The 22,149-nt window shown below is 37.4% G+C and overlaps 2 long non-coding RNA genes across 4 annotated transcripts; both read right to left on the minus strand.

The window, feature by feature from the left end:
- Positions 1-7,828: 7,828 nt before the first annotated feature.
- On the minus strand, positions 7,829-9,325 carry LOC116405003. Of its 3 annotated transcripts, none has more exons than XR_004218053.1 (4): positions 9,230-9,325; positions 8,855-9,145; positions 8,595-8,657; positions 7,829-8,166 (listed from the first exon to the last, which is right to left on the minus strand). It is a non-coding gene; the product is annotated as an uncharacterized LOC116405003 (long non-coding RNA). The 3 variants fall into 3 exon arrangements; XR_004218054.1 differs by having other exon boundaries at positions 7,829-7,926; positions 8,006-8,166; positions 8,855-9,249; XR_004218052.1 differs by lacking the exon at positions 9,230-9,325 and having other exon boundaries at positions 8,855-9,226.
- Positions 9,326-21,714: 12,389 nt separating this feature from the next.
- LOC116405207 lies at positions 21,715-22,061 on the minus strand. The gene is made up of 2 exons (XR_004218372.1): positions 21,936-22,061; positions 21,715-21,830 (listed from the first exon to the last, which is right to left on the minus strand). It is a non-coding gene; the product is annotated as an uncharacterized LOC116405207 (long non-coding RNA).
- Between the last annotated feature and the right edge of the window lie 88 nt (positions 22,062-22,149).

Consider the following 22,149-nt stretch of genomic DNA (forward strand, 5'->3'; position numbering starts at 1 on the left):
CAAAAATTCTACTATTCCTTTCTTTCCAAATGCTCCACAAAAGGGAACGCGACGCACATTTCCATAAGATGTTTCCTTTAGGGCTGTAACCTCTAATATTAAGACCTTCAAACATCCATCTATCAATCTTGCTAGGAAGGCAAAACTCCAAGTCGAAAATACCAAACAGCGTGTTCCAAGCTTTTCTTGTGAAGGGACAATGTAGGAATAAGTGATCCAAAGTTTCCTCATCTTTAGCGCATAGACAACACATCGAGGGCTAAGCAATGTGTTCTGGATTTTTTTTTGTAGTTTCTCATGGGTGTTGAGGCTTCTGTAAGCAAGCGACCATAAGAAAAACTTCACCTTCTTCGGGATTTTATTCTTCCAAATCTGACGAATCAAGGGACGGCAGTGTTGGGGGATCTCTTAGTTAAGTTAAGAAAAGTAGATTTTGTAGTGAAATTGCCATTCATGTTAGGAATCCATTTAAGACTATCCTTCCTTTCAGTGGGGGCCCAAGAGTGAAGAATTTCTAAAGCTGAGGCCGCATTGGCAATCTCATTGTCGAGCATATTTCTTCTAAGGCCCAAATTCCAAGAATGAGTAGCATTACACCAGCAATCAGCCACAAAAGCTTCCTTATTCAGCGCCAAAGAAAATAAGTTAGGGAATTTTTCTGCAAGTGTTTCCGCGGCACACCATTTATCCTTCCAAAATTTGATTTTTGTTCCTTCTCCCAAAACAAAAGCAGAAAAACTGAAGAATATCTCCTTATGTTTTAAAATACCAGCCCATAATCTATGAGATTTTCCCCTGTTTGGATCTTTGGTAGACCACCCATTCTCATCTAAACCATAGATGGCCACAATTAATCGTCTCCATAATGAGATTTCTTCCTTACTAAACCTCCAAAGCCATTTAGTGAGAAGAGCAATATTCTTTTGCCTAAAAGAGCCAATCCCAAGACCGCCGTAACAAGTTGGGGTGGAAGTGCATTCCCAATTGACGAGATGAGCAATTGGATTCGTAGATCCACCTGTCCAAACAAACTTCCTGATCATCTGTTCCAGTCTATTAATAACGCCAACTGGAGCTTGAGCAAGGGAGAAGAGATAACAAGGGAGGCTGTTGAGAACTGATTGCACCAGAGTTAGTCTACCCCCTTTGGAGAGGGAAACATTCCTCCACTTATCAAATTTGTGTCTGAATCTCTCTTCAAGATTGTTCCACATCTCTTTTCTATTATGCCCCCTTCTAATAGAGAAACCCAAATATTTAAAGGGAGGATTATCAATCGAGCATCCCGTAGATTCACTAAAGGGAGCTAAGTCATCATTACTAAGGTTAATACCGATCAGGGAGGTTTTAGCTTTGTTAAGGGAAAGACCGGCTCCCATAAGGAAGATATTAACCACCTTCCACCAGTTCTCCAGATTTCCATCCTCCCAAGAGGAGAAAAGAAGCGTGTCGTCTGCGTACTGAAGATGGTTAAATCTTCTGCCAGGTTCTCAAAATGAAAGCCTCTTAAAACCCTTTTCTCATTACAGTAGTGGATAAGGCAGCTAAGAGCATCTCCCATAATCGTAAAAAGAAAAGGAGCAAGAGGATCGCCTTGACGAATGCCCTTTTTAGCAATAATTTTTCCTCTAGGCCTCCCATTGACAATTATGGAGAAATTAGTTATCGACAAGCATCCCCAAATCCATTTCCTCCATCTCTTACCAAAGCCTTTAAGTTTCATGATCATATCAAGAAAAGACCAATCCACCTTATCATAAGCTTTCTCCAGGTCGAGCTTCAAAAGCACGCCTTTTCTGCCTCTTAAAGACCATTCGTCAACAGCCTCGGAAGCAGTTAAGATAGCATCAAGGATTTGCCTTCCCTCCACAAAATCCATTTCAGAGTCATTAATTATCGATGGAAGAACTTTTTTAAGCCTTGAAGCAAGCACCTTGGAGATAATTTTATACAAGGAGGTAATCAAGCTAATTGGTCTGAAGTCACTGACACGGCCCGCCTCTTTCTTTTTGGGGATGAGGCAAATATAAGTCTCGTTACATCTTCTATTAATAACTCCGTTTTTAAAAAAATCTTGGAACACCCTTACGAGGTCGGGCTTCAGAATGTTCCATGATTTTTTATAAAACTCTCCAGTCATGCCATCAGGGCCAGGGGACTTGAGACAACCCAAATCAAAAACAGCTTCTCTAATTTCTTTTTCGGTAAAGGGAGCCTCAAGTAAATTCGAATCCTGTAAGCTAAGGCCTCTCCAATTAAGACCGTCACAAATAAACGGCGAGGAGATCCTTGTGCCATATAACATTGAAAAGAAGTTGAGGATCTCTTCCACAATCTCCTTCTCTGTGACAAGAGTCTTCCCATCAATACTAACCAAGGAGGAAATAATACTTTTACTTTTACGAGCCGAAACCCATTTGTGGAAGAAGCTTGAGTTTTCCTCTCCCTCCCTAAGCGAGTGAAGCTTCGATTTTTGAATCCACAGCTTCTGTTCTTTCACAATCAAATCAAACAGAGCTCCTCTACAATTTTCTCTTTCCTTCACATTTTCCTCGTTGAGACAGCTTGACTCTTCAAGTGAGTCAAAAAGAGTTAATCTTATCAATCAGCACCTGTTTTTGGGAGAAGATGTTACCAAAAGTCTCCTTATTCCAGCTTTTTAGTATGGCTTTCAGACCTTTTAGCTTTTCCATGAAAGAGAAAATAGGCCAGCCTTATAGAGATTACCACCGGTATTTGAATTGGGCCTCGTAAGTATTGTGGGCGGGCTAAACCCTTCAGTTTTCATCGATCAAGTGGCTGGATATGAATCTCTTAACAATATTCGACTATCCTTGATAAATGGACAACAAGCTCCAGAGGGATATTCGCTACAAGGAGGAGGATTCACCTGATATTACTTTATTATTAGCTGAATTCCATAACAGCCAGATAGGGGGACATCATGGTGCATTGAAAACATATCAAAGGCTAGCAAGGGAGGTCTATTGGCGAGGTATGAAAGCCCATATCCGCACCTATGTTGCTGAATGTTCCGTGTGTCAACAAGCCAAATACTTGTCTTTAACTCCGGCTGGTTTCCTTCAAGCATTACCCATTCCGGACCGTGTGTGGGTTATGGATTTTATTGAGGGCCTCCCCAAATCCGAGGGTTATGATGTTATATTGGTAGTTGCGGATCTTCTTTCCAAGTATGCACATTTCATCCCCTTGAAACATCCATTTGGTGCAAAAGTGGTTGCTGCTGTTTTTCTGCGAGAGATTATTCGTTTGCATGGATGCCCCTGAAGTATAGTGTCGGATCGTGATCGTATTTTCACAAGTCTATTATGGGAAGAGTTGTGGAGGTTGTTGGAAACTCAGTTGAGACGAAGCACCACTTACCACCCCCAAACAGATGGTCAAACGGAAGTTGTCAATCGAGGGGTGGAGACGTATCTAGGGTATTTTTCTATGAACACACCTAAACAATGGGTTAAATGGCTAGCTTGGGCTGAATTGAGCTATAATACAACAGTCCGTACAGCCACATTGATGACCCCCTTCGAGGCCCTCTATATTACCATATGTGAAGGGCTCGAGCCGGGTGAATGATGAAGTAGACCATTTGATGAAAGAAAGAGATGAAATTTTGGGCGTTTTGAAGGCCAATTTACTGAAAGCACAGCAGCGAATGGTCGAAAACCCAATTCAAATGAAGATAGCCAAGTAAGCCAAAACCAACACTTCTTTGCATGTAGGCAGGAGAAGAAAATATGATGTAAATCTTCTAAAGCATGCAAACACAAGGGACAAACATGAGGAGATAAACTGAGAAAGGGAGGTTTCATTTGCAAAACTTCTGCACAGTTCATAGTCCATTTCGCATTCTCCAAAGCGTGATATTCACTCTTCTAGGCTTTCTGTCTTCCAAATTGTCGAGTACTTTGTTTTCAAGACTGTGTTAGAACATGTTTGGCTGATTAATAAATTAGTAGAACACACTATTTGGTGTTCTATCATTTTGGTATCGGAGAAATCGAATCTGTGAAGTTCTATATCATGGCTCAAAAGCGAATTGAGGAAAAGTTGGAAATGGTAGATCAAGAAATATCCGGCATTCGAGCAGAATTACATGGTCTGCCAACAATCAAGAAAAACGTGTCATCTTTGGCGAAGAGTATTGAGAGGTTAGGAGTATAGGCTGAGAGAAGCAACAACAGCAACCAGAAACACTGTTGAAATATATTGAAGGAATGATCAAAGGGAAGACAACGATGGAAGAAGTACTAGAAGGATCATCAAGTGAGTTGACAGCATGGTTGATGTCAGTGATTGGACGATGATGGGAGGAAAATATGAGGAAAAACATACCAAGTTGGAGGGTGAAGATTCTGCGGGCGACCGAAGCAAATTTAAAAAAATTGAAATGCCAGTTTTTGTGGGAAATGATCCTGATTCTTGGTTGTTTAGGGCTGAGAGATACTTTCAGATACACAAACTGAGTGAGTCAGAGAAAATGATTGTGTCCATTGTTAGTTTTGATGTAGCAGCTTTGAATTGGTATAGATCTCATTATTAGTTTTGATGGAGCGAGATATATCCTATTAAAGTTGTCGTGTTACTTAATCGCATTATAACGCAAAGACATTCCTTTGCTCTTTCTTGCATACAAGTTAGTTCCCATTTCTATTTTGTCATCCATATTCCCTCTTATAGAATCTCTAAGCGTAGATATCTAGTGGTAGTTTGTTCTTGTATTTCTTTTATACCATTCGTTATTCTTTAATTCTTTTATACTGCCTAGATAATAAGTAATACCTAAAATTAATATCTTGAATCAATTCCTTATGTTCGACCCGGGATCACCCAAGTAAACCTACCATTTCACTTGCACTTGGACAAGTAGTAAGAAAACTTGTACTCAAGAGGACTTAGTTGCCACACGATATGAAGGTCTAGTGAGCAATTCACATGCAGTTAACATGCTTAGTGATATATCGCCTAGATTGAGTATAATTTTCATTCACCATTTACTAACACTAAGTCCTGATTGTTGAAGAGAAACAACACCTCAATAACCGGAGCGATCGACTTCTATCTTTAGTTATTCGATCTTGAACCTTAATTGCACCGAGAGATGGCCTGGGATGAAACAAATTTACATTTATTTTATTCAGTCTCAAGCATACATTGTCCTAAGATGCTACATTATGAAAGACTTCTGCCTTTAGTTATTCGATCTCAGGCCTTAATTGCACTGAAATGGCTCGGGATGAAAGAATTCTGTCTTTATTCTATTTAATCTTGGGCATACATTACATTGAGATGCTCCGAAATGAAATTTTTTTGCATTTAGTTATTCGATCTCGACCTTAATTGCATCGAGATGACCCGTTATTAATAAATCACAAAGAAGATATAAATCGCAAGGACGTCTATGGAATTTGTGAAAAAATAATCTCGCATCATGGACTTTTCTTATTTTGTTATACGAACCATAAATATTTTGGATTTTTCTACATTTATGTAAATTACTCTTAAATTAATCTAATTAATATTTAATTGGAAATCACCGCCACTTGGATATAGGAATACGGGAGCATCCCACATTCTCTAAATAACACACATATGGAAGTTATTATCTTAATTTAAATTAATGATCACAAATAGCAAAAAAGTTAAAACTATTTACAAAATATAGCAAAAAAATTGAAACTATTTACAAAAAGACTCAAATGTGCTATAGAGAATTTAATTATTATGCTAATTAGTTTCAATTTAATTAGTATATTTGAAAATTCCACTTAAATTTGATTAACACTAAAATAATTAGTTAATATATAATAATTATTTAAATCACATTTAAATGAATATCTCTCACATAACCAATAGTTTGAATTTAATTAAATAGAATTAAACTAAATTATTAATTAATTCTTCAATTATTTAATTTCTAAATTAAATATTTTATATTTGATTTAATATAGATTTGAATCATACTCATATAAGAATTTCTCTCATAACCTATTGTTTGAATTTGTATCATATACGTATTAAATTTTAATCTATAGTTTTATTACAAATTTAATTCATATTAAATTAATATTTGAACTCATTCAAATATTTATTATTTCATAAATTAATTTTAAATCATATACAAAATTAAATTTATATAATAAAGTTCAATTAAAAGATAAATTTTATATTATAATATATCACCATACATTATACTAATTTTCAAAGTAAATATGAACATTTCAAATTACAGTCAATATGTAATAACCTTAATACCCTTTACATACTAGGAAGGGACCTAATAAATTTACATTTCAAAGTGTTGGGAGCTAGCTACCATAGTTGAAATCAATTTATTTACTTTAGTTGTCATATTATCCTTAAGAGCACCTCATGCCTCCACATCAATAATCATTTTATCTCATTGCAACAATCACCCATATAAATATTGAATCAACATATGGTTCTGTACCTAATGATGAAAAACTTGGCACTGAGCCAAGTATCTCCCCCAATAATCGTAAAGTGATTCATCCTTTCCTTGTGTGATGCCATAGATTTTCTTCCTCACACTAGTAGCATAAAAGGTTGAAAAGAACTTTTCCAAATATTGTCTCTACATCTACTCCCATGATAGCAATTCTAGCTACAGAATTCAACACCTAAAAACCCAACATATATACATTTTTCCACACTTCCATAGCAAACCAATATTTCCATTTCACCTACAAGAAAGAAGATCAACACCTACAAAACAAGCATACATTCCACACATCCAATGGCAAACTAATACTATTTCTAGCTATAGAATTCAACATGTAAGAAACCTACAAAACCAACACATACATTTCCACACTTCCATGGCAAACCAATATTTCCATTTCACCTACAAGGAAGATCAACCCCTACAAAACCAGCATACACTTCCACACATCCAATGGCAAACTAATACTATTTCTAGCTATAGAATTCAACATGGTAAGAGGCCACAAAACCAGCACATACACTTCCACACTTCCATGGAAAACTACAAAAATACACTTTTCCACACTTTCATAATACTACAAAAATACACATATCAATCAAGTAAATAATATGTAAAGTATTAAAGTATGTGTACAACAAATTCCTCCACTAATACACACTTTCCACATAGTACTACAACAAATACACTCTAAAGTCAACACCTAAAACACTACAATACAACACTTATTCATAAACTACTACAAGCAGAAAACCTCAAAATTAAAGTATGTACAACAAGTAGTACTAGAATCTCGTAGCTTATATATTAAAACAATTAGTATTAGTACTAGTAACTTATATACTACAAAAAAAGTGTAAAAGCTTACACAAATCGGCTAACAAAGCTTGCATATTTTGTTCGAATCTCGTCAATCTCCTCTTGCGTATATGCACTTTTTTGTATTAAACTACGTAAAAAGAAAGGTATGAAAAGAATAAGTTTAGATAATTTATGTAATTTGTAACATATAAAAAGTGAAAGTAGAAACTTACAAGGCTAGTGATGGGAGTACTAGAAATATGCACGATTTCATGTATATACTTTTGGACATAATACCCACACCCAACCGAATCCAATTGACGAGGACACTCACTGTATATAAATTACATACAAATTATTCTTATGTTTCATTGAAAATAATTATGTGTCAATGCAAATTACCTTTATAGGTTTCCATTTCGGATTTGACCGATAATGTTGTAAATCATGCTTAGCTTGCCATGTTTTTAATCCTCTATACATTTGGAAACATTAGAATTAGAAGACAATGAAGTCAAATAAGAAGTAAATCATAAGTCACATTTATGACTCCATGGATGTCTTCGTTAACTTTACTTTGAAGAGAGTCCAAAACATAAACACAGTTCTCTCGAAGATCGATGACATGCAACATCCAATGAAAACTACAATAAACATCTTCAATGTGAGTATACATTTAACCTCAATGAAAAACATAATAATGTGTTAATCTTATTTATTTACCCAGTATTATACGGAATTAGAACTATTTGTTCCAAGGTAGCCGCTTCTAACTGGTTGGCAAAATTTCTGGATCGGAGATCACGATCCTTGATATGTGATGTTATTTTTGCTTGGTCATAACAAAAAACTTGCTTCCACAATCACATTCATCCCAAAGATATCTAAGTAAAAGCAACCTTAGTTAAAAAGGAACAAAATAACTATAGCTATAGTATTGGACATAAAGATGAGTAAAAGATGTTTACTTACGTAATGTATGCTAGGATGCACATATAGCCTATTTCTACCATGCCGCAATAATGGAGCAAGTCCTAACGAGCTAAATAAATGAATTTGTTTTTACCGAATATTAGCTCGTTCATTAGGATGCGAACCATATCTACATCCTTCATATTGTTCACGACATGTCCATATAAGAGCTTAATGGTTCCATTAACATTTATGTAATTTGAAGAATACAGAACATCCTTTGGGGTTGAATGCTCCAAGCACAAACAAAATAATATCAAAACCTAAAATACAATCACAAATAAATATCAAAGCTTCAATAGCACATAAACAAGTCAACGAGGTCATTCAACAATATTACCTAATGCTTGATTTAAAGTCTCTATCTTGCCCTTCACTGGAATAGGTAAACTACAATCTCCTCCTGTGAGCAAGTCCACCAAGATTTTAACATTGGGACCACCATTGCTATCATCAAGTACGGTTGCTATTGCAACAATATTATTAATTGTTCCTATAGCCAATTTGCACGGTGTTTACTTTACAAGTATTAAAAGCATCATTAAGAACAATTTATCCTATAAACATTAAAATTTTAAAAGTGACAACAAAGTTAATTACCTTCACTTCTTCGTTCATAGGTGTGTTGCCCAAATCCTCATCGGCATAGAGATCTATGTTAACACTTCTGATGGACGATCTCAAGTGATTATGACCCTTTTTGTAACTTTTGCTTTTTGAGTCATCTTCTACAACTTGAGAACTTGCAATTTTCTCTTTCCCTTTCACTGTCTTGAAATATAGTGATTGAGAGACAAAACCACCCATGCCACGTACACGTCCACCATGCTCCTTAGAGCCCAATGACTCAGTCAATATGTCCTCATCTCTATGTGTTTCAGCTAATGCATCCTATAGAACAATACAAGTATTCATCATTAACTAAGTTAACAAAAGATTAAATATTGTATATAAGTAAATCGCAAGCAAACTTACGATTCGAGAGACACAATCTCGAGTAGCATCATCAAAATAATCATTGTTTTTTCCTTTTCTTGCTTCTTTCCAAAGAGTTGAACGATAGGAAAGATCACACGTTATATTATGCAACCAAAGATATATTTTAATTAGCATAAACATATTAAGATAAATTATTTCATTCAATTAGAAATACTTACTAATTCTTCGGCAGGATTTTCATATCCCTTACTAGCAATGTGATGATTGTATATGCATTTTGATCTTCTTTCCCTTTGAATACGACTATAATCCTATACAAAAAATTAGTTTGTAGTTACATACCAAACCAACATTAAAGTTAACATGTAATTAAATTTATTTACCTCACATTCTTCAGTCAGTCTAGCGTCCACAAAGGATTTCCAATCTTCTTGATTAATATGAGAATAGATCTTAGGAGGAAACTACAAACATGATGGTTGATCCTTAAACGGAAGTATATACAGAAGAGTTAACGTAGTTTTGAAAGTTCGATACTTTCTTGATGCAGACATTAGGATAGAATGTCTAACATTGGGATGTAACTCAAACGACATCTACACAAGAAAAAAGAAAAAAATATTTAGACTTAGGGAAATCAAACTACATTGTAAGAAAAATGTAATTATAGAATTCATACCGATATACAATCGTAGATTTTATCTTTCAACTCATTCGAAACTTGTTTCCAAGATTTGTATGTGATAGGAATCTGCTGTCGAACACACACACCAATGTAACTTTGAATTTTCTTAGATATAGCTCTTACAAGTTGCCCATGTTCATTAAATTGAACGGGCAACCGTTGCCCAGTTTCTTACATGCTAACTCTGGCATAGTCGTTGGGCCACATGGCGCGAATGATTTGTTTCTTGCTTTGGGAATCATTTTTCTTTCATCCTCACTTAAGTATGTGACTCCTCCATCTATGAATCTGCAAAAAAAAACATATATGTATTAGTAAGCACGTTAGTGAGCAAAGTAAGGACATAAAATAAGCTTAGTAATTACAATCTCTGAACATAAATCTATTATAAAGGAAAGTAAATGGCATACCTTAATAAAACATTTATACAATTATTACTTATCAACCCATCTACCCTCACAATCATGTCTAATATATGATGAAGTTGTATCATCAATCTCGTGAGGTGTATCAACATTGGGCATCTTTTGAACAACTCCATAACCACACTCTAGTAGCATATCTCCTATTTCATCTTCAAAGAAATCTTCTTCAATAGTTCTACGTGGAGATGTTAAAACCACTGACCATTTAGGATTTGCAGAATCTTTCACATAGAATATGTGTTTTGCTTGGGAGGCTAAAACAAATGGGTCTGATTTATGTCCAATACGTTTGAGATCCACAATGGTAAACTCAAGCTCGTCCACTTTGACTCCACTTCTATTATCAACCCAATCACACTTAAATAAAACAAAGGATAATTGATGGTAATCAATCTCCCATATCTCTTGTATTATGCCATAAAATGTCATATCTGATATGACTGGGTTTTTGTCTTTAGAACTAGACACTTGCATTGTAGTGGTTGTTATACTAACTCCACTATTTTGAACTCTCCTAATATCATCGACGTCTTTTTGTGTGGTAGTAATAACCATTGATCATGTAATCAGAATATGTAGCCACATGTGGAGAAGGTCCATGAGCTATCCATCTTAAGGAAGGCGTGATGGAATTTTTAGGAACTTCGAGAGCGAGGGCAACCTACAAAATATATTGGATCTGATTAGTTTAGATCTAATAAACATGGAAGTGTATGTTCTAGTAATTACCCGTGGTGGACAACCACGATGAATGTTCGATTATGCTCTTCTTGAATCCATTTTTTACTTCTATATTTACCAGAGTTAAGCTTACACAAACTCTCCATATTTTTCTGTCAGAAATAACAAAATTATTAGGTAATTACATACCCAACTTATGTAAAATGAGAATAGATGGGATTTAGAACGTACTCAATGTATGGTAGAACTTCGTTTACATTTTGAATAACGTAAAGATGAGCTGATCTAACTGCTCCTTAATCGGTCTGATAAAAGAAGAAGCTGATAATGATCTATCCACGTTTGAATCTGCTTTTATTACAGATGAGTTTAGTCCAATAGTGCTAGCACCCACCATAAATTTTGAACAGAACTCTATAGCCTCTTCAACAATATAATTTTCTACCATACATCCTTCTGGTCGATTTCTGTTTCACACATAATTTTTCAAACTTTCATGTATCGTTCAAAAGGATACATCCACCTTAGATGAACAGGTCCACATAACTCAATTTCTCTTATGAGATGCACAACAAGGTGTACCATTATGGTAAAAAATGATGGTGGAAACGTACTTCTCTAATAGGCATAGAGTGACAACAACATCTTCTTGCATTCCTTTTAAATTGTGATGAACCAACTGTCTTCTTACATATAGCATTAAAGAAGAAGCATAGTCGAACAATTACAAGTCTTACATGTTTCATAAAATACCATGAATTGCCACAAGTAGCAACTGTTGCATTAAGAACGTGATGGTTTGTACAAGAATTTCTTCCCCACTCGATGTCGTTAAAAAAAATAATTGATCTCTAATTGTATTCACATCTAAAGTCTTTGCATTTACGCATTTTAAACAAGGACAAGTCATGACGTTCGACATCTTTGAATGTTTCAACCCATTTTTAATAAACATCTCAACCCCAAAAGCATAATCAGAGGAGGCGGTGGCTGTCGTGGATCTGAACGGTGGAAGAACCTCTGGTTGGCGGCTTCGTGAATCGGAGATGAAAGAAAAAGAGGGTGGGGCGGCTGGAAGATGTGAGGAAGAGGAAGAGAAAAAGAAAGAAAAAGAAAAACGGGGAAGGGACGTGCGAGAGAGAGAGAGAGGAGAGAGAAAGAATATTATTAAATGTATTTTCTTTTTTTTTTTATTTCCTTTTTCTTTATTTAACTTAATGATTTAAAAAAATTATAACAATATTATTAAATGTATATTATTATCTTAACCTTCCAAATCTCTTTCTCCCTTAACTTCTTTTCTAAAAAAAGGATATATATACACACATATATATATAAGGTACCCTAGAGTTCGAGATGTTACAAGTGTAGTCTCCAACATTAACCTTTGTCAAATAAATTTCCAAACTTGAAAAAACAAAGATTACTACTACATAAACTAAAGTATAAGAATTAATAAGACATTTTAAGATTAGAGAAATAGAAATAAAACACAAATAATTATTATATGTTTAAAAACAAAAGATGAACTTACAGTCCCTATAACACACTTAATATAAATCTAGTCTTCACCCTATTAACCTCAATCTCCATTAACACACTTCTCACTACATCTCCATAAGTTCCAAATCAACACTCTCTATTTACCATTACATTTTCTTACCAAACTAATCCAGATACCAATATGTTAATAACACGAAGTCAGTGAAAAATGTCTCAAAAGTTAATCCTAAATTAAATTGAGGAAAATAGAGAAGTGAACATTACGTTCCAATTTCCAAACAATGATAAACTAAATCTCTCCCTTTCTCTTATTTGTAGTTACCTTTTATATTTATCATTCACTATTTCATTTCTTCACTCTCTTTGGTACTTTCCTTCTTTACCTTTAAACCCCAATCTCCATTAACCCACTGCCCACTTCCTCTTCATATCTTCCAAATCAACTCTCTATTTACCATTACATTTTCTTACCAAACTAAATCCACATACCAATATGTTAATAACAAAAAGCAGACAACAGAAATTAGAACCTACTAAAGATTTATTCAATGATCTATTTTGATGCCTAAAAAAAAAAAGCGTATGAAAATTCTTTGAACCTCCAGAAGAAGGCTCGAAAGGGCCTCTGTAGTCCACTCCCTTTCGTCCAATGTCTGATGAAGTAATACCAGATTGGTATTCACGGGTTGAGTTGCCCTATGTCTTGGTCTGCCCTGTGCTAGCCGAAGATGACGGCTGGGCACGCGATGGTTGCAATGGCTGGCACGGTGTGGCTATGGTGGTGGATTCGAAGATGATTGGACACGAGGGACTCTTGCGGCGGAAGCACGACGGCGACTGTGACTGGGAAAGACTTGGAGGAAGAGTTATAGGCGACTGCGAATGGTCGAAGATGATTGAGCACAACAGAGGCGTTTCTCGATAGCCGAAGCACGATGGCGACTGGGAAAGACTTGAAGGAAGAGTTTTAGCCACGACGGCGATTGGGATGAATTATGGGCACAAAGACGACGATGAGTTTTAGGTCATAGAATGAGAAGAGAAGGGAGAAGGAAATTCGAAATCGAGAGAGAAAATTTTGATAGGAATGGGTAAAGTAAGAGAGAGAGGGAAATTTTAATTTTTACAACTTAAAAAAATTAAAAAAGAAATTAAAAAGGGGAAGGGTCTTTAATGTCAGTTTTCACATAATAAAAAAAAATAAAAATTAAAAATGGAAATTTAATGATCCGTCTTTTCAGAAATGACATTAAAGCCAGATTTTCATTTTTTCACCTGACACTAAAGCCCATATTTCTTCTAGTGAAGGAAAGGTTTAGGTTTCACTTTCAGACATATACCAATTGTAGTCACGCATCAATAGTAAGAGCGAAAGTTAACCTATGAGATAATTAAACACTAATTCAACAAACCATTTAGAAATTTAAATCTGAAGGCATTTCAATCAAACTTTAGTAACGCTGGGAGAAAAACCTAATTGTAGCCATTTTCATTTTTTAAAAAAATTAAACAAACTTTTTTAGTCCAAGCAAATAAGCTTATCAATCTTCAGATCAATTCCTCAACTATGAAATGTCAAATTGTATTGTTTTCTAAGAGTTGCTTAACAATTTCATCATTTTTTTATGCCTCCAAAAACAAAGATTTGGCATCAACTTTAGTGGACACCCCTCCCAAACTACGTTCTATAAGCCTAAAAAACGGGATGAAGCCAACAAATATCGCCCTCCTCTTTCTACTACTACTAACTCATACAATGATACATTGTTGGAAAGGATTTTTGGAGGTTGGAGGAAATTTGGAAGAGAGAATTGAGATAAGAGGCTACTTGTGTTATTAGACACTTCTATTTTTTTGACTTAATACAAGTCGAAGGACATCCCTCTTATTTATCCTAGTTGTCACTCCTAAATGAATGGCTAGGATTTTGGCAACACATTCTTTATTTAACGGTTACAAATGACTCTCTAGAATATTCTTTACAATTACACTCATTTCTTATATTTTCTAAATGTATCTTCAATCTTCTCTAAATATCTCCTACAATTGATTTATCTAGAATATTGTAGTAATTAATACTTTATAGAAATTTGGCTTTTATTTGGGCTATGCCTAAATATTGTTAAACCCAAAATCAAGTTTATATTTCAACATCCTCTCTTAAACTTGATTTTGTTACTCCAAGCAGGTCTCTCAATTTTGTGAATTCTTCTTTTTTAAGAGGCTTAGTGAAAATGTTGGCTACCGGATCACGAGTCTTCACGCACTCTAACTATACTTCCTTTCTTTTGATGCACTCTCTAATATAATAATAATGTGTATCAATGTGCTTTATTCTGGTTGTGGAAAACTAGTTTTTGGCCAAAGCAATTGTTGATTTGTCATCTATGAAAACTTCTGGTTGGCTCTTCTTTTGGCAATATCATAACTCCTTTAATAGATTTCTCAACCAAGTTACATGAGGTAGCAACCACATATTATGCTTCACACGTAGAGAGAGTAACAATGGGTTGCTTCTTTGACATCCATGTGAAGGCAGTGTGCACACACATATGCACACACGCACACATGCACACGCATACACAACACACACACACATGTGCACACTCACACTCACACCCATCCTCACGACCACATGCGCACTCACACACGCACACCCACCCACACGGGTACACACGCGCTCGCACACGCACACGCCCACACCACACACGAACACACGCATGAGCGCATGCACACATCCACATACACATGCACGCAAACACGCACGTCCACCCATACGGGCACATGCGCACTCACACACACGCACACCCACCTACACGGCACACGCGCACTCGCACATGCGCGTACAAGCACACGTACACGCACAAATACGCATGCACACACGCACACGTACATGCACATGCACACACACGAACACATATGCATATGCACACACACGAACACATATGCACGCGCGCACACGTGCACACACATGCACTAGCACACGCACACCCACCCACATGGGCACACACGCATCGACACACATGCACGCACGCGCACCCACACAGGCGTATGTGCACTCATACACACACAAGCACACGTAACCCACCCACATTGGCACACGTGCACTCGCACACGCACATGCATACACCCACACACACGCACGCCCATGCGCATGCACGCACCACGAACACAAGCATGAACGCACGCACACATCCAGACACGCACGCGCACACACACACACATGTACGAACATACGCACACACCCACACAAACATATGCGCACTTGCACACATGCACACACACACACCCACACACATGCACGCATGCGTACATGCACACTCACCCACACGGACACATACGCACTCACACACACGAGCACACACACACCCACACAGACACACGCGCACTTTCACACACACACACAAGCACACACGCGGCACACGCATATGTACACACACACATACATGCGCATGCACACACACGAACACACGCATGAACGCACGTCCCATACGGGCACATGCGCACTCACACACACCCACACCCACCTACACAGGCACATGCGCATGCACGCACACGAACACACGCATGAACGCATGTGCACACACACACACACGCACACCCACCCACACGGACACATGCACATTTGCACACATCCACACACACATGCACGCACGCGCACACCCACCCACACGGACACATGCACATTTGCACACATCCACACACACATGCACGCACGCGCACACCCACACGGACACATGCACATTTGCACACATCCACACACACATGCACGCACGCGCACACCCACCCACACGGACACATGCACATTTGCACACATCCACACACACATGCACGCACGCGCACGCGCACATCCACCCACACGGGCACATGTGCAGTCACAAACACGCACACACACACCCACATGGGCACACACACTCTGACACACACACACAAGCATATGCACACACCCACACACACAAGCACATGTGCATGCACACACACGAACACACGCATGAACGCACGCACACATTCACACATGCATACACACATCTACACACACATGCACACACGCACACACACATACGCACACACACATCAATCCGCACGGGCAAACGCGCACTCGCACATATGCACACACACACGCACACACGTACATATGCACAAAGATGCGAAAATGAATTAAATTTAAAAAACAATTACATTAATTGTGTTTAGAATGACTTTTAAACTATATTCATTTAACTAATAACATTAATTAAATTATAATTTCTATTAATATTGATTTAAGAGTGTCATTAGTGTAATTATATCAATATAATGCGATCTTATCCAATTTTACCAACAAAAAACAAGTCAAATATGGACTAGTAAATCCACACTCTTTGTCATAAGAGATATAATAACGTTTTTATGGGTCATTTTAAAAAATGACAAAACAACTTTTTCTTTTGAATTTTAGCAAATAGCATTTTTTATCTGAAAAAGATACATCAACCCATAATAGCACTACAACAAATCTGGGTTGTAGTGTCAGGTGAAAAAAATGAAAAATTGTCTTTATTGTCGTTTTTGAAAAGGTGGATCAAACCGACATTAATGATAAAGGTTTAATGTCGTTTTTAAATCGACATTAATGATCAGCCAGTTTTATTTTTTTTTAATTTTTTGTATTTTGTAAAAACTAACATTAATGACCCCCCATTTTTAATTTCTTTTTAAAAATTGTTAGGTTTTAAAAACTAAATTTTTCCTCTCTTTCTTACTTTTCTCTTTCTTACTCTACTCTTTCCCTATCAATTTTTCTTTTCTCTCTCCAAGTTGGTTTCTAATTTTGTTCTCTTCTCAATCTGTGACCCTAGATCGCGAACGGCAACCAATCTTCATCGTGCTTCCGCCGCAAAAATCCTTGGGTTTCTTCATTTGATTGTTAACTTGTGACTGCTAGGTAGCATTATTGATTATTAATTGTCTTTATTTTTTCAAATGTGCAGCCTTATTCATACTATCTTTTGTCAGAAAAATGAAAGAAGAGAAGGCATAGAAATGAGCTTGGTAACTAGCATTCTTGTAGGTGGATTTGCCAAAATGGAAAATGTAGTAAGTAATTTTGGTATAGCTATTTGGAGTGTTATGTGAAGCACAATATCTTCGTAATGTGATGCGTTTTGGTTTTCGATTGAGATCAATCTTGGTAATTAATTGTTTTGAATTGTGTTTTATTTTATCCCATAATATAATTATTCTTATTCGTCTATAACTTTGCTTATACCCATAAACAATAATTACTCATAATACTTTCAACTTTACAAATTTAATTTACCAACCAATCAATCCAAAAATTACCACTTTAACAAAATGATTTCAAATTTCAGAATTAAGCACATATCATTCCAACGCACTTAACTTCCACAAATCAAATAATTTCACACATAACACCCAATTTTTTTTAATATAACCCACATTAAAGTTAACTTACTAGTTTTGGGGTGTTGTAATCTTTCCTCCTTTGAGAAACTTTCGTCCTTGAAAGATCTAATCCTCGAATAGCTCGGGATAATGCGCTCTCATGTTGTCCTCTTTCTCTCAAGTAGCTTCCTCAACCTCGTGGTTTCGCCACAAAACCTTGACCAATGTAATTCCTCTGTTACAAAGCAGTTTAACTTCCTTAGCCAAAATCTCAATTGGCCGCTTCTCATAGCTTAAGTTGTCGTTAATTTGCAATGGTTTGTAGTCGACTATATGTGAGGGATCTGCCACATACTTCCTTAGCATGGAGACATGAAACACATCATGAACTGCAGATAATTGCGGAGGCAAGGCCAAATGATAAGCTACAGGGCCAATCCTTTCAAGAATCTCAAACGACCCTACAAAACGTGGACTCAACTTCCCTTTCTTCTCGAATCTTAGAACACCCTTTATAGGTGCTACCTTCAGAAAAATCATGTCTCCTACGTCAAACTCAAGATCCCTACGTCGTTCATCAGCATAGTTCCTCTGTCTGCTCTGTTTGTCAATATGCGAGCTCTAATAGTCAATGCAAAGACGCATCGACCCGTCTTTCTTCTTCACAAACAACATTGGTGCTCTCCAAGGTAACACACTAGGTCGAATAAACCCTTGTCCAGCAATTCCTGCAACTAGACCTTCAGCTCCTTCAGTTCTGCTGGCGTCATTCTGTATGAGGCTCTCGATATGAGACCAGTACCTGGTTCGAGCTCTATGGCGAAGTCAACCTCTCTGCGGCGCGGAAGTCCTAGAAGCTCCTCTGGAAAAATATCGAGATATTTCCCTACCACTAGCTCAGATGATAAAGATACTTTAGGCCCTCTAGTGTCCATAACACTAGCCAAGATACTCCAAGTACCCTGGTCGAGCAGCTTACTAACCTTCATGGCTGAGATAACTTTAGGTAGAACCACAGTCCTGCCCCTTATACTTAAAACTAGTTACCTCAAGAGGGTTAAAAACTACCTCCTTGCGGGAACAATCTATGTTTGCATGGTTAGCGGATAGCCAATCCATGCCTAATATTACATCAAAATCTTGCATGTCCAATACTAATAAAGTTACATCTAAAACATGCTCTGCTACTTTTATCTAACATGCTTTTATCTTTTCTCTCGACAACATAATTTCTCCAGATGGAGTAGAAACAGACAACAGGTAACTCAGGGGTTCTACTTCTAAATTCATATGCTATACAAACACAGAGGATATAAAAGAATGAGAGGACCCCGAGTCAAATAATACTAAAGCCAGGTGTTCCAAGATTGGGAGTGTACCTGTCACCATTGTGCCAACTCTCTCGGCCTCCTGCCTATTAGTGACAAAAACTCTCCCTTATGGGGGTGGGGAAGTCTGGTTCGCAACAACTCCGAATGACTTCTGAGGGCACTTATCAGCTAGATGCCTAAGTTGTCTGCATTTGTAACATACTCCACTTCCTGCTAGGTAACGACCCGAGTGAGGTCTTCCATAATTAAGAGTCATGAATAGTACCTTCAAGGTTTGGCCTGTCTGAGTAGCTTGTTGTCAGTGCCGTTGGAACAAACCATTGATCTCAAATTCCTTTGTGGTGCTACTATAGGCTGCTGCTCAGTCTTCCGTTTATGTCCCGAAGTTGGCCCCTTCTCTACAGCCTTGGCCAACATCGTCCTCTCATACAAACTCAGGTCTACTGCCATGCGCAGCGCATCAGCTTGGGTGGTTGGTCTAAGGACGCGAACGAAACCCTAGATCTCTGACTTGAGACCTTTGACGAACTTGTTAGCTCTCTCAACCTCGGTTCTCACTAAATCGGGTGCAAACTGGGATAACACATTGAACTTCTGATCATACTCTTCCATGGTCATGTTACCTTGCTCTAGTTTTAGGAACTCTGGCACTTGGCCTCTCTCACTGTGGCAGAGAAGAATTTGGCATAAAAGTTCTCCTTGAGCGGCTCCCAGGTGATCTTACTTATATCTCCACTCAACATCCTCTCTGTGGACTCCCACCAACCTCTGCTTCTATCAATCAGTAAGTACACAGCGTACTGAATCTTCTGGTCATTAGGGCACTTCATATAACGAAAGATGGTCTCCACCAAACTCAACCACATTTGTGCTTTGGTGGGATCTGCTAAAGATCCATCAAAAGTTTAAGGGTTATACTTCCTCAAGTCCCTCAAGTGCTTGGCTTCGGCTAAAAGCATGCCTGGTAAGTGTTGGGCTACAATTGGGGCCTGAACTCCTGTAGCTGGAATCTGATCACCTACAGCCGATGCCTGAACAAGAGCTGTCTAGGTCTTGAGGCAGGCTGTCGTTGTGCCATCACTTCAAACAATAAGTCTCTGTACCTTTGCTCCATAGCAACAAGGTCTGCTTGAGTAACAGGTGCAGTAGGGTTGACAGCTTGTACAGTTGGTTGTTCCCCGGGCTGTCCTCCAGGTTGTGCTTCAGGTTGTCCCGCAGGATGGTTACGTCCAGCTCCTCTACCTCCAATACCACCTCTATGAACACTTCTACATGGCAGCAGTTTTTTTCCTAATTTCCACCATTAAAAGTCTTTTACTACGAGTTCATTCATAACATGCTTACTTATCTAGTTTAATTCATGCAAGGTCATATGCACAATCTTAAATTATATCATAAAAATGTACCTGGCGAGTGACGAAAGACCGTATTAACCATAGGGATAAAATCAAAGACTTACATCGTAAGTCAGTCTACAAAATCTAAAACTTTGACTCTGATACCAACTGTAACGCCCCAACTTTTCTAGAAGGTTTAGGTCATTACTATTTAAGTAAATATAGATTTTTTTTTAATATACAAGAAAATAAATTAAAATTTGAGGAAAAACTTTAAATAATAAAAATAAATAAATAGTTAAAATAACTAATCTAAATACTACTTTCGGCCCAAAAATAGAGGAAATATACTTAAAGTAATTGAACTGGAGTTCTGAAATAAATCTATGAAAATATAACTACTGAAATATAAATGTGAAAGAAAACTGAACGGTTCCCTATGGCGATCCACGGTCACTTCTTATCATTCGCCAGTTTGCCCTTGCCTCTACCCTTACCTGAAAACTAAACATTTAAAAGAGTGAGTATAAATTTATACTTAGTAAGAGACCCATATTGGTCTCAGTATGTGTCTGTTAACCTAGAGTCATGTAACATGGTACTGCATACTATTGCGCTCCCGAATGCATACTATCCAATGGTCCCGTAGGGACACATTTGGGCTCTGGTGAACCCGAAGGAATAACCCTATAGGAGAGTCGGGTTGTAAGTGATCCCATCGAATCACATCTCAAACCAGCCACATAGGCATACATAGGTGGTGAACCGAGGACCCTCATATGGTATGACTCTAACAGGCAAAACTAACAGAACACTATAGCCTATACATGCTTATCATAGCATCAACATCTTAGCTCAGTTACACATAACTCAAAAGTCACATATTTGATCATAGCATGCCTCAACAAAGAATATTATATCTAAATCATAATATGGTTTACTAAGTAACTATTTATACGGCCATCTCAAATAGACATATTATACATCTCTTACTTACACTACTAAACAATACATAACATACATGCAACTTCCAAGTAGGGTTTAGTACGAAAAATCTCTTACCTGGAGATTCACAAAAGAAATAGTACTCCTCTGATTGAGAGTCAAATCCTCACAATAAACTCAGTCCTAAACATGAACAAAATTAAACTTAATAATTTTGTCAATCTATCACTTTACTGTTTAATTAGGCAACCAATTCAATCAAACTTACCCCAAAGATTTAAAGTTGATCTCAATACAACCTTAAATTGAAATTTGCACAATTCAATTCCTCAACCACACCTTAACCTTCAAAAAACATAATACAACTCATTCCAGTGCTAACTTATTTAAGACCCAAAACAATAATTATTTGGGCGTACCAAACCCAACAAGAACTAAGCAAAAACTCACCAAGGGCTTAAATATGTTGCAGACGGCTAAAACTGAAGGTGGCTCGGCTAGCAAGGCTTCGGCTCGGGTCTTGAGACTCACGGCTCGCATACGGCTCACACAGGATCGACTCAGTTGTGTATGGCTCGCGTACGCTTACATGGAACGGCTTGGATCAAAGAGATGACTCACGCGGCTCGGTGAAGGGACACGGCTTGAACTGACGCGGCTTGGA

This window comes from Cucumis sativus, chromosome 7, assembly GCF_000004075.3.
Source record: "Cucumis sativus cultivar 9930 chromosome 7, Cucumber_9930_V3, whole genome shotgun sequence".
Taxonomy (NCBI): Eukaryota; Viridiplantae; Streptophyta; class Magnoliopsida; order Cucurbitales; family Cucurbitaceae; genus Cucumis; species Cucumis sativus.